Here is a 13853-nt window from a genome sequence, read left to right as displayed (position 1 = left end):
TCCGCGATGAGCAGCAGAAATTGTGCGGATGGAGGTTAGAAGTACTGAGGAAGATTTACACAACGTTCCTCGCAGATCGAAAAGTGCGAAATTAACGAAAAACCTTTGCCGACATGCGCTTTTTACTTTTCGGTCACTAGAGAGGTACCTGCACGGCTCCACCAGCGCTTCTCGACTACCAACTGCGTTTCGCAAAGCGTCTGTCCGAGTGTTTACCTTGGCCGTTAGTGTAATTGGGGTGGAGCACCTCTCTGCGCTACCAAGAAGCGTCTGCAGTAACTTGCAGAGTGTTTATTTTGGCAAGTGACGTAAATGGCGAGGTACTTCGAGTCCATGCTCCCCTCCTCCTTGATGTCAGCAACAAACTCGTGTTGCTCTGAGCGCATGTCAGCAACGATGTCGCTGCGCGAAGCTGCTGTCCCTTATTCCTCATCTGTAACCACATCTATAAATAAACACTTAGCGAGCCACTGCATAGATGGCACCAAGTGGTAACCGCAATAACGAGGGCCCTGGGACAAACATCTAAAGCTGATAGTACCTCATCCTGCTACAAGGCTGCCACCCAAATCACGTCGCCCACACAGCCAGACACTCCACTTCCTGATCCCGCTCACTGTGTCACCTGGCGGCGCTCATCCAACCTGTGTCCAAAAGTCATCAGCACTATCGGTTGTGTTCTTTTTTAGTAGATCTTTTGCGTCCCAATTTTCTTTGAGACATTGCTTCCTTCTCAATGTCGCACTAAGTGCTGCCGTCTAGCGTCTCATCCAGGATCTGAAAGTCCTCCCTCGTCTACTCTTCCTGTTTTATAATTTCTTTTTATTATATCCAGCAATTGTCTTCTCAGTTCCTCTTCACTTTTCACTCTATCCATCCAATTTATTCTCTCCATCCTCCGTCATGTCCAAATCTCAAAAGCCTCCAACCTTGCTCTGTCTTTCTTCCGCACTGCTCACGTTTCAGCACCGTGTAGGAGCACACTCCATACAAAACACTTCCTCAGACTTTTCCTGAAATCTCTATCTATGCTATTGCAGGATTTCTTACAAAATGCCTCTTTAGCTATTGCTATCCTGGTTTTAATTTCTATGCTACTTTTCCAGTCGCTTTTTATCCCATTTGTAGTTATTGAAAGCTTTGCACATGTTCTAATATTTCTCTATTTAGCATTTTATCTTCACCATTTTATTTCCTTCTTGTGCCATTACTTTTGTTTTCTTTGTACTGATTTTCGTTTCGTAAATGTTTCATTTAGCTTCAGATGTATCCACTATATCCTGAAATATATTTTCATCTGTAGCTGGAAAGGTAGTGTCGTCTGCAAATCTCGAACACCATGTCCTTCTTTTTACATTTTTTTCTCCCTTGCCGACTAGTGGGCAGTAACAAATCGTATTTTCTATGTAGAGACTGATAAGCGTATGAGACAGAGAGTAGATTTGCCTTACTCATTTTCTTAGTTCTGTGCAGTTGGTACTGTCTCCCATCACTTTCACTGACGCTTTTTGATTCAAATATTATGAATTCTCAAGTCATCTGGTTTCTCAGAACACTCTTATTCACTTCTATATAATCCAGTAACATTAGTGTCACCACTGCCTATCTTCGACGTCAACATGTGATAACCTCTCAAAGGCTGTTTATTGCAGTACTAGCAGTAGAATGAAAAATGTCGTGTGACTAGGGCCTCCCGTCGGGTAGACCGTTCGCCGGGTGCAAGTCTTTCGATTTGATACCACTTCGGCGACTTGCGCGTCGATAGGGTAGAAATTATGATGATTAGGACAACAATACACTCAGTCCCTGAGCAGAGAAAATCTCCGACTCAGCCGGGAATCGAACCCGGGCCCTTAGGATTAACATTCCGTCGCGCTGACCACTCAGCTACCGGGAGCGGACAATACTAACAGTAGAAGGCTTATAAATTGTGTCAGGGAGGACACGGAACACAGTACATTCATTGTCGTAATGCAGAAACAGAGAGATTTTTCTGACGTCCAAAAGGACATGACCATTGACTTCGGGTCAAGTTCGAAACGGCTAAGTTTCTAAACTATTCACTTGGCGCTGCGGTTAAAGTATACTGTGGATGGCAAAATTGTGCTATACAAAACTGGAGCCGAGGCTACTGTGATGATAGATACAGGGGTGAACGATGGCTGCAGGAATGTGAACGGGCGAATAGACGTGCAACTTATGCACAACCGAAACCCCAGATGGAGCAAGGGACTACCGACAACGTCTTCTCAACGACGTTCAGCGAACATTGCTGCGTATGGCCCTCGGAAGCAGACCCTGGTGCATGCACCCACGCTGACTGCTGAAAGCAAACTGCAACAATCGTCGGAAGGGTCCAGGCCAAAAGAAGAAGCATTATGGTACTGGGAATGTTTTCATGGCATTCCCTGGGTGATCTCGTCATTCTTGGAAATACTATGGACCAACACGTGTGTCCATCTATTCTTGGGGACCATTTCCAACCCTATATGCAATTTTTGTTTTTCCTCAGCACTTTGGCATATACCAGGAGGACAATGCCGCATCTCACACAGGTCGCAATTCACGTAGGCGATTCGAAGAGCACCAGGATGAATTTACCGTACACCTCTGACCACTGAACTCCCTGGATTTAAATCCAATTGAGAATCTGTGGAGCCACCTCGATCGGGCCGTTCGCGCCATTGTTCCTCGACCAAGAAACCTAGCGGAGCTTGCGACGGCCCTGGAGTCGGCATGGCTCCAGATCCCTGTCGGCACCTTCCAGAACCTTACTGACTCTCCTCCTGCAGGTGTCTCATTGGTCCCCACTGCAAAAGATGGTTACTCAGGCTTTTGACAGTCATACTAATGTGACTGGACAGTATAGATATACGCTTATCCTGAGCCACATTTTTAAACATCTTTGCCAGATCTGTAAAACACAAACACACTTCTCTTACCTTTTCAATTAATCTCTCTCCCAATATTCGCAAGGCTCGTATTGCATTTTTGTACCTGCAATCCGTCTAAAACAAAACTGATCCTCAGCCTTCTTCTCCTATCAGCATTATCTTGCGGTTTTTCACCCGTGTTTTGCTTCGATCTCTAAGGAATGCACTCTCATTTTCCGTCCTTTGATGGTTGATTACAAGTCTTAAACTTCAAATGCGCTCAATAAGCTTTCAACTCAATTCCTTTTTCAATTATTTGTCTTGGATTTCAGTTACAAGTATTTACACAATGGGTTTGCAGTCTTGATGTGCTTATAGAAATGTCATTAATAGTAGCATTCCTAGTTTCAATAACTCCTGATGTAAATTATGTGAACAAGAGTTCAATTATACAAATCGATAAGAGACTTAAGTCTAGCTGAATAATGGAAATATGATACTGTTGTAATTTACAGACAAAAATCTAATTTTTGCTATAATTTTTTATACTTTCTTTGTGTGACATCTCCAACCGACTAATTATCATCTGGAAAAAATTTCACATTGTTATTTCAAGTTAGATACTAAATAAAAAATAAAATGGTGTCTGGAAATTACCCCAAGGAATCGGGTGAATCTTAAACATTCGCGAGATAATTTTCAGACAGCTACTTCCTGGGTTGTCTAGAGAACTGTTGTGAGTACCAACTGCGGCAATTGCAACAGAAAATGTATACTGCAAAAACACTAGGTTGTGATATTTACTAGGTAGCTGTGAAACAATAATCATTAAAAGTAATGGACCTTTAATTCAGACATAGCGTTTCGGAATCACGTATTAATTTTTCTTAATTTTAAAGAGATCTTTCTGATACTCTGTCACATTACTGCGCAGTTGTTTCACACCATAAATGGCCTTAACATGGTAGGGGTCTGTCTCTTGTCTTGACTCGTTCAGAACACAAGATGGATTTCTACGCAACTTCCACTTGTTCTTTCAATGGCCATCAGAATCTGTCTTCTCCTAACTACTTTAAAATCATCATTTCCGCTTCCATCGGATTTTTCTTTAGTTTTAAATATGTCTGGGCAGAAACTGGTCTCGTCAAGCTTGTAAATAGATCTTGGAGTATCTTTTATACCAAGTCACTCCATTTCGTGTTTCACCAAATAAGAAAAGCTGCAAATTATGAATGGATCATTTGTGACGTCTCTCCTGGCAATTTGTGGGTTGCACTTCTGAACGTAGAACGATTCTCTTCAAATGGTCGTACGGGAAAATCCCACTTCATTGCTACCAAGAAGATGCTGTGTCCCATCGCTCGTGCGCCTTCTGTAACACCACGTTCAAACTTACATAAATCTTGGTAACCCACCATTGTAGCAGCAGTACCCGGTCTAACAACTGCGCCAGACACTTGTCTTATACAGGCGTTGCCGACCGCAGCGCCGTACTCTGCCTGTTTACACACCTCTGTGTTTGAATACGCATGCCTGTTCCAGTTTCTTTGGCGAATCAGTGCATTTCAGTTTCGGCAATTACGGAGTCATAATACTCCTAAACATTGCATATAAAGTATTGTCAAATATCTTGTTTAGTAGACTCTCAACCATAACTGAAAACGTTATTGGAAGTTATCAATGTGGATTCAGACCATGAAAGTCAACCGTGAACCAGTTGTTTACTCTCCGGCAAATAGTAGAAAAGACCAACGAATTTAATGTTGGTGTACACCACCTTTTCATTGATTTCAAATCTATGTTTGACACAATAAATCAGACTAAACTATATGAGGCAATACAGGAATTTCGGGTGCTGAGAAGTTGCTGCATCTGATAGAGGTTACACCAAGGTATCCCCAGTGGACTGTGCGAGTGCAGTCTAGAGTCTCACCCCTGTTTCCCACACGACCTGGGCTAAGACAAGGGGATGGGCTTTCCTGCCTACTGTTCAATTTGACACTCGAAAAAGTGGTGCCCGAATCGGGTATCAAGACAGGAGGTGCTATCTACTAAAAGTCAGTACAGCTGTTCGGGCATGCAGATGATTTGGACCTAATGAGCAGAACTTTTAGAGATCTACAAAGTACCTTCTCAGCTCTAAAACCGAGGGCAGAAAAAATGGGCCTGAAAATTAGTCAAGGAAAGCCCAAGTGTATGTATAATGGTACAAATTAACTTTACATCCCAGAGTAACCCTTGAAGGAAGGACTTTTGACCGAGTGAAATATTTCACTTATCTAGGCTCAAAGACAGAAGCAAATGACAGCATTTCAGCTGAAATTACGGCAGCGTAAGTGTTTCTAAACGATTTTATTTTGAAATGCTGCGACATTTTAAATCCAAGCTTCTATCAGTACTTACGTATGGTACAGAAACAAGGATTGTTACAAAGGAGGATGGAAGTAGACTGAGATCACACGAAAGAAGTACACTGAGAAGAACTTTTGGACCTGTGTAGGGAAATGGAAGTTGGGGAAGGCGGGAGAATAAGGAGTTCTGTGACTGCTATAAGGAGGATGACGTGGTCAAGTTCATAAAGTTGCATAGACTGAGATGAGCTGGACATGTAAAACGACTCGATGAGACAGATCCTGCAAGGAACGCCTGCTGCAGTGAAGGTGGAGGAAGAAGAGCAAGGGGATGACCAGGGTTGAAATGGACTGATCATGTTGGAGAAGGCGCTGCCCGAGTTGGTTGTCATAACTGGAGGTCTACAGCGAAGTCCAGAGGGAAATGACGGAAAATTATCGAGGAGGCCAAGTCCCATCCTGCGATGTGGTGCCATTGGAAGAGGAAGACTTACTATCGGACGTGCTTGTATTTCCCTGTGAATATGCAAGGAAACATTTTAATATTTACCACGAGGGAAAAAACGCTTGTGAGAAACTGTTCGATGTAATGTGCTTAACAGAAAGTAATTTATTTACTGCAATCGTAAAACAATCATTTTTTACTGTTCTCAAAAGTAATGAAAAATATTCTGTGTAACATAAGTAATTGTAAAGTAAGGTAGAATGTCTCGTTCGTGGTTTTTCCTTGTTTTTCCTGGTTTTTCTTTCTAACGTAAACCGAATGGCGAGGCGAAATTAAAACTTATCCAGGACGAACGAGAAATGCGACCTTACGATGTATAATTTCGTTGATAAAGATCTACAACGCATAAAGCAATATCTAAAACAAGAGAACTACTGTAAAAAAGATTAACAAAACCGTCGAAAATTGTCAAATTCAATGCAGTCGAAAGAAAATGTAAACCTGAATGAAAAATGAATAATCATGTCTTCATGTCACGGAAAATGAAAATAATCAGAATTCCCCATAAAGTAAACAATTGCTAAAACTTGGCCATGAGATTGATCCTTATGTTACGTCAGAATGACGTCAGCTTTGATTATTTCATAAATAATATATTCCGCCATTGGAGCCAATATAACGTACGGGGGGTGTTCGGAAAGTAAGGTCCTATCGATCGCGAAACGGAAACCACAGTGAAAACCAATATGTTTTATTTACAACTGTTTGCTACACCTTCCAGCTACTTCTCTATATAGTTGCGGCTCCGACTTAGTCACTTGTCGTAGCTTTGTACCAGCTTTCCAATACCCTCGTCATAGAAGGCAGCCGCCTTTGCTTTTCGCCTTTTCTCTGCGCTAGTCTTCTGTTCGCTGTCTGTGCCAAAATGTTGTCTTCATAGCCAGCGAATCACGTGAGCGGAGGCAAACATAAAAGGGAGCCAGTCTATGTTGCATGGTGAGTGATCAAACACTTTCCTTCGAAAACGCTTCAGGATCGTCCTCATTGGCCCTGCAGTATGAGGTCGAGGACTCATCAAGAAGGAAATGCATGGCAGGTACCTTATGCGGGGTTCCATGAAATTGGGTGAAACCTTGCAGCGAGCACCCACTCCTGGCGAGAGACACTATTGTTCAAAGGATAATTAAGTCCCAACTGTGTGCTCAAAACTGAAGAGTGACTTGATAGCGATCGACAGCCATGCTAGAGACGTTGCCCAACAAATGTGTGAAAGCTTCATCGTATTTTCACTGTCATTTCCGTTCCACGGCCTCTTCGGCTCTTACGTTCCGAATAGCCCTCATATATCATATGAAATATTAGGAAATTCTTATTGCCTCTGATATTGGACATAGATTACGCAACGATTCAGAGAAATTGGTGACGTGTAATATGAGTCCTTGTCAATACTGATATGACTGAGTGGTCACTAAAGAATAATATAAAGTTAATTATGGCCATTGTAAAAACCCACTCACTCTTAGTTTTTGGTAGGGTACATTCGTCTTAATAAAATGGTTGCTGTATGACGTACAAAATAAAAGTTATTAATTGTTAAAATGAGAAACAGTCTACCGCGGTCTTATTCCATGCCTTCCAATTCAGATAATATAAATAATTACGGTCATTAATGAAAAATGTGAATAAGCTAAGAAATAACATTATATTATCGAATTAGACCTTTTCTGGATCGGAAGTTACGTGAGACGAGAATTCAGTGCACATATAAATACGGCCAAGGAAGAACCTGCTGCCTTATTCAGTTAAAATTAAAGCTCATTTTTATTGTAATAATATTCAAAAGATTTAAATTCCTGATAAACTGTGTGCCACGAGATAGAGCGGACGAGAGTAATATCAGCTCTTTCGCAATACGAGCAGCACAATTCTATTATAATACGTGCAGTCTGTGAATAGATAGCGCGACTTGGCGGTGGACTGCTGCAGTTCCTTGTTCATAAGTGGAGCACTCACGTCTTGAACCAAAGATACCCATTACGATAATACTGTCTCCACGAATTACTTCTTTTCACGCCACCTTGTAAACCTGCCAGTAAAATTTTCGACGGCGTATTTGGGAAATTTGGGCTACTAGACACGTTATTAGTGGGGGTGGTAGGTTCGCGAAACTGAAGCAAAGATGAGTTATTGATTTCAGACGAGGAGAACTAGGAGGTGTACTGTCTGCTGTTATTATTGGCGTTTTGTGTACACCGAGATATATGAAAGTCCGCACATTGCATGTAATTAGTTGCTTGAAGTGTAGAATTTGTTCAGAGATCTAGAACGGGCTCCTAATGTATTAAAACACTTTACTCATAGTGTTCTATCTTGAATTAAGTGTAGATGTAGTCATATATTTTGCGATACTGAACGCTGCATTTTATTCACTGTGTCTGAAGCTTCTATATAATTCTGCATCGCATTTTTTTCTGTAGCAAATTAACTTTCATGTGTTTCGTGTTGTATGTTTAGCATTAGCAGAGCTTAAATTCCAGTCGAGGAAAAGATTCATGAGAGAACGAGGAGAAAAAGAGAATGTATGGACATTTGGCCAGAAATGCGTTGCGAAGAAGCTACACACTCTTGAAGGCGGTCTTTCAAAGTGTAGATTTCAGTGATTGAAAGCATGCACGAGAACGCACTAGGCATGTGGTATAGTTCTGTGTGTAGTAACGTTTTGGCTGTACAGTCGAGATGGCAGTAATGTTGTCCATGATCGGCCGCGGTCACACATCGGTACTAGGGAAATCCGCTTCAGTGCTGTTGCCAACTTACTCTGTCGTCTTAAGTCAAAGCAATCGGCAAGTATGGCGATTTGGTCAAATATTTTGCTAATCGAAAACTTACTTATCGATTGAAATGCATCAGTCTCGTCAGGTTTGTTGCTGATTCAGGTGTTTCTCCGTATTATTGTATTTCAATTATTGTTAGAGGCATAACGATTTGTTCAGAAATGAGCAAGTCAAAATCGTTGGGTCCGTTTTCAGAACTAAATAAATATGCTAAGCGTCAATATTAAACATACATCTTGTATATCAAGGTAGTGATACGATATAAAATGAGTGAAGAGTGGTTTTTCCATCTATTCAGTTCTCTTCGTGTAAATACAACCTTAATATCTCAAAATTTCTTCTGAGAAACCTGTTAACCCAGTTTACAGTCACAGCAAGGAGCTTATGCTAAAAAAAAAGAGATAATGCGGTTTAAGTGCATTAAATAAGTGGTATATTACGTAAAAAATTCGCAGTGTCCTTACAATCGGATACGTTAGATTTTTTTAAAAAAAGTGTGTCAGATTACTTGCTGAAACATCGTTATTAGAAAAGTTGATGTTGCCTGTTCTAGAGAAAGTGATCTGGTTGGTTTGCACTGGTAATGCTCTAAGGCAATGAGTAGTATAATAGCAGCCTAGTATTTAGATTGAGACTGACGTTAAATTCTGCCGTGTTAGAATCTGTAGTAGATACTGATATTTTCAGGGCCTGAGTTTGATATCGGATCCCCGCTCCCACCTCCTCCTTCTGCAATCTTGGTTATGGTGACAGCTTGGCCTGTAGCATAGCCCGAGGTCTGGATTAGGTTTGAAGATGATAATTTGGTTTTGAGTTGGGGCAGTCAACGAATTTGTATGCCAAATAAAGGGTTTGGGAACAGATTGAACAAACAGCCTAATGTTTACGTTCATGCCATGTTCGAAAGGACCTTGCTACATTTGTTGCATTTTTCGTGATAAAAAGTAAAACTGCTAGGTAAATTGAGAAAACATAGGCTTATATTAGGTAAAGGAAAAGTGTCAGAGTATTTTGGTGCATATATAGTACATGAAGTACGAAAAACGTAAGGGGGGAGGGGTTAACTACGTAACTTGCACTCTCACTTCTAGGGTCTACGGAAACGTACGGTACTGGGCCTCAGCTTTGACTCGTGACGAATCTTGCTAGGTGAGGCCTCATGACTGGAAGGCATATTTGAACAGTGTGTTTCTAATATACGTTGTAGCTCTCTATTTTTGAATGTCGATGTTTTGAAACTTGTTAGTTGTGTTAATAGTGAGTGGTTTCAATCGGAGGTAGATAGTTGCAAGTGCTTTGTTTTGTGGTTCGGAACTGTTAATCGTTATCATGAAAATAACAGAGAACAATCGTTCCCTGGATGTTGCTACTGCCGATGATATAGCCGTGCAACTGCACGGCCTGCTGGCCGAATTTCTATAGCGCCAAGCGTGTGTAGAGAACATCAAGTTCGCTAAATTTACTGCTTGATTTTGTTTTTATTATGGTTTATTTCGGAGATGTAAGAGACTTAATTTTAAATGCATTTTGTGTTGAGGATAGGCGTTAGTTGGTGGATGGGCGATTTTTGGTGGATGGGTTGACTTCGCTTGAAGTTGTCAAAGCTCCCGGTGGGGTCCTGGTTAGACCCTTACGATGCAGCTACCAGCCACACAAAGGTGTGCCGCGGGTTGCCGGCAGGTCGAGGCGCCCGCAAGGCAATCACAGCGCCGGTTTCCGGCACTAGGTCTGCAACACAGGCCACATGATACAAGCACGACTTCTTCTCCGCCGGACAGCTTTGTAAAACTCCGCCCAGCGGCTCATTAGTCACTCTGAGAGCGTGTGAGCTCCAGTTTAAGTTCGCGAGTTCGACCTCAACGTCCACCGACCTACTGCACGCCAGTCAGAACCAAAACATCAATAGTATAGCAGATACATACTTTGCCCACGGCAGTTTTTCCTTACTGTAGTAGACTGTGTACTCAACTTTACCTTCGATAACTATTATTGGCTAGACCCGCTTTCCATCAGATCAAGAGAATCTTTCAGTTTCATTCATTCAGAAGCTGTTCAGTCGTTATTCAGAACCTAACGTTGCGATCTTCTCTCTGTATCAGTAATAAAGTTCTGTTGTTAAAAGTAACAATCAAACGTGGAGAAAATCTTATAAAAAGAATCTGTACTGCAGAGTTGAAACAGGGACTGAGAACACAATTTTAAATAGGATCAATATCGTTCGTAAAATATTCATAAGATATTTTTGTATCTTTTTCCGTTCATACTAAATTCGCACAATATCGTTTAAATATGCGACGTCTAACCTACCAATACTTCAGCACTTAATCGTTGTTATTTAATATTAATTATGTAAGCTTGATACTGCATCTCAATACAATAGCGACTATAGGCCTTTTTTGCGCTTCTCTCTAATGACGGAATCAAAATCCCCCTCCAAAAATGATACAAACTATCTTCCTCTGTCAACTCTGTCCGAACAGGTCTCGAAAGACTCTGATGGTACTGACTGACCGCCGAGTCATGCTCAGACTATAGTAGTCACTGGATGCGGATATGGACGGGCGTGAGGGCAGCACACCGCTCTCTAGGGAGTTCACAGTTATCGTGACCAGAGCCGCCACTGCTCTATCAAGTAGCTCCTCAATTTGCCTCACTAGGGCTGAGTGCAGCCCGCTTGCCAACAGCACTCGGCAGACTGGACGGTCTCCCATCCAAGAGCTAGCCAAGAACGACAGCGCCTAACTACAGTTATCTGACGGGAACCGGTATTACCACTGCGGCAAGGCCGTTGCCCTTATTTTCCTCTACGAAAGGGAAAAGAAATACATAAGAATTTGGGCAGAGATGTATATTTTATACGTATCTACGACTTTTCATACTCTCAGATCGAGGTTACTTATAGAATTACTATTTTAACATTTTATTAAAAATCTGTGGCGTGGTTTGTAACCACCTCGGAAGGTGGAATGCTGGGGAGCCCGCGAGAAGGGAGAGGGGAAGGATTGGGGGGACGGCAGGTGACCCTAGAGAGGGTTTGTTTAGTTTAAAATATGAAAAGGGGGGGTGTAAACTTCGGCCCATATTTTCATCATCTCAAATACCTGACAGATTACCATTAAATTGACTTTCATAAACCTATGAAATTACCTAAAAATAATGCGAAATCAGTTATAAAATGAACAGACTAATTAAAAACTTTAGAGAATGTTTGAACTTAAATTTCAAAAAGAATAATTAATTTAAAATTGCTATGTTTTCATTTAAGGAATATAATTGTTTGAGGAGGTATGGAAATTGTTTAGAACTTTACAGTCTATGAGAGTGAGGATGTAAGGTTTTTCGAAAGTGTGGGAACGTCTTTTGTCGAACAATACATGTTAGTAGTTAGAAAATCTTACACGATTGGTTGAAAGCACTAGAGCGTGCACTTCAAAGTTTTGCTTTAGTTTCCTAAACAAGGACTAAGATTTGACACACGAATATCGATATTTCACCAATGGACATTATGTTTGGTACAATACAGGAATTTATGTTTCAGTATCCATACGTGGTACAAGTCAACAACAATTAGTGACGCAAAAACAATAACAAGCAGATGAGCGGTCAATTTATTTTCAACGTGAAGCAACATTGTTGGAATTTCCCTAGAGACAAAAGCATTTCTCGTTCTTGTCTACATTAAAAGAGTGAACAGATGTTAAACACAAACATCTAGAGGAATGGAGTAAAATATGAAAAAGACATCGTCCTTTAAAAATTAAATACAGTACGGTACCCATGAGACGAAAAACGCAAAATTAAATTGACATTTTTTACAGGAAGTCCCAGGGGAAACGGAGAGTATTCAGGCATGTAACAGGAACGATCATTTGAAGTAAAATGCTTCATGTGAAAGTATGTACTATTCCAATGGTTTCCGTGATAACACACTTAATGAGCATTTTTATTTATTTTCTGCGTTATTCAATACATAGTCACCTTTACACGTGTAAACATGTACGCGTCACATTACAGCTGTTCTACTACTACTACTACTACGTGATCAGGCCCCCTGGACCGAAAAATCTACAAGTTTCCTCCTCCACTGTATTCTGTCCATTGCTGCTATCCGCCATTCGTCCACATCTATTGACATTTGTTTTAAATCTTCATGGAGTCCATCCCTCCAACGCTTCTGGGCTCTCCCTGGCGATCTCTTTCCTGTAGGTGTGAAATCCAGGAGCTTCCGAGGCCATCTGTGATCCGCCATCCGGGCTACATGGCCGGCCCCGCTGCATTCGTTCGGCTTTCACAGCTTCTGCTATGTTGGGCTGCTGGTATAGTTCCTCAAGCTCTTGGTTGTATCTGATCCTCCATTCCCCTGTATCTGCATCCAGAACCGGACCGAAGATCTTCCGAAGCACTTATCTCTCAAAGACAAGGAGCTTATGGAAGTCCTGTTTCCGGAGACTCCGTGTCTCACAGCCACATAGAACAACAGGCTGGATCAGAGTTTTGTACAGTCGAATCTTGAACTGTCTGGAGAGAGATTTGGACCGAAGTAGTTGTGCTAGGCTGTGATAAGATCGGTTTCCTGCTTGTATTCTGGCATTGATCTCTGCTTCACTTGACGAGTTCTCAGTGAAAAGTGCCCCTAGGTATTTGAATTCTTGCACTCTCTTGTAGGACTGGTCCCCAACCTGCAGTGATTGTAGATGATCAGCAGTCTGACAATGACCACGCGTCATAACGAGGTACTCTATCTTAGCTTCGTTTATGTTTAGCCAAAATTTGCTGGCAGCCTCCTTTAGTGCTTTGGTCATTTGCTCCAACTCCTCTTCCGACCTAGAGAGTAAACAGATGCCGTCTGCATAGGCTAAGTATGCCAGTCTCTTTCCTTCGATTTCAATCCCTTCGTTCTCTTGGAACGTCTCGCGTACGATCTTCTCGAAGGCAAAGTTGAACAGGATAGGGGACAACCCATCTCCTAGCCTGAGTCCTGTCACAATTTCAGATTCCCCAGTTACGCGATTTCCCATCTTCACCTTTGCATGTGTTGCGTTCAGACAGATCTTTATCAGATTGATGAGTTTCTCTGCTATGCCAAACTCCCTTAAACAGTTGAGCAGGCTCTTGCGACGTATGCAATCATAGGCCTTCTTAAAATCAACGAATAAAATACGCAAATCTTTACCATATTCACCCAGTTTCTCAGTGAGCTGCCGGAGACTGAAGGTGTGATCTACTGTTGACCGTCCTGGCCGGAAACCTCCCTGGTACTCCCCAATCACCGATTCTGCCACTGGCTCAATTCTATGTACGAGGCAGTTGGACAGGATCTTATAGCAGACGTTAAGCAGGGCGATTCCTC

The sequence above is a fragment of the Schistocerca gregaria genome, chromosome 7 (assembly GCF_023897955.1).
Source record: "Schistocerca gregaria isolate iqSchGreg1 chromosome 7, iqSchGreg1.2, whole genome shotgun sequence".
Taxonomy (NCBI): Eukaryota; Metazoa; Arthropoda; class Insecta; order Orthoptera; family Acrididae; genus Schistocerca; species Schistocerca gregaria.
Note: the sequence above shows the minus strand (reverse complement) of the source record.